Here is a 752-nt window from a genome sequence, read left to right on the forward strand (position 1 = left end):
ATTTATATATCGCTCGGCAACTCCTTCGGAACTGCCATATGTGTAGCAGGCGACCGTTCATTATTTCCATCCATGGCGCGGTTGCAAGTATTCTCTACACACCACAATGTCCTCAAGGCTACGCCTATGTGCTAATGATCCACTTTGAATGTGTGCAATACTTCGATGCCCACAGCCTTGACACAAATGCCCATGCCGATTTCTGCCGGTGGTCCAATCGCAAGGCTTCGCGCGAGTCTACCTACACCTATATAAAGGACAAAGACGGCACTGACCTGCCCTCGCCTTTAGGACGGGAACCCATACGCACCCGACATACGCCCACAGGTTCACCCAAGTCAAGAACTGTCAGTCCTCGAGTGTCTCCCGCCAAATCACTCGACCCCAATGTTAAGGATAGGTAGGTGCACACTGAATGGGAGTGCTGGTAAAGTGTGTTGGTATGGGTATGAGAAGAGTATGTTACTGTCGGTATGAGGAGAGTGTGTTACTGTAGGTATGAGGAGAGTGTGTTACTGTAGGTATGAGGGTATTGTGTTACTGTAGTTATGAGGAGAGTGTGTTACTGTAGGTATGATGAGAGTGTGTTACTGTCGGTATGAAGAGAGTGTGTTACTGTAGGTATGAGGGGAGTGTGTTACTATAGGAATGAGGCGAGTGTGATACTGTAGGTATGAGGGAAGTGTGATACTGTAGGTATGAGGGGAGTGTGTTACTGTAGGTATGAGGGGAGTGCGATACTGTAGGTATCA

The 752-nt window shown here is 48.1% G+C and overlaps 1 pseudogene across 1 annotated transcript; it reads left to right on the top strand.

The window, feature by feature from the left end:
• Positions 1-134: 134 nt before the first annotated feature.
• On the top strand, positions 135-400 carry SARC_17815 (hypothetical protein; annotated as a pseudogene; the record flags this gene model as incomplete). The annotated part of the gene is made up of 1 exon: positions 135-400.
• Between the last annotated feature and the right edge of the window lie 352 nt (positions 401-752).

The sequence above is a fragment of the Sphaeroforma arctica genome (assembly GCF_001186125.1).
Source record: "Sphaeroforma arctica JP610 unplaced genomic scaffold supercont1.12218, whole genome shotgun sequence".
NCBI lineage: Eukaryota > Ichthyosporea > Ichthyophonida > Sphaeroforma > Sphaeroforma arctica.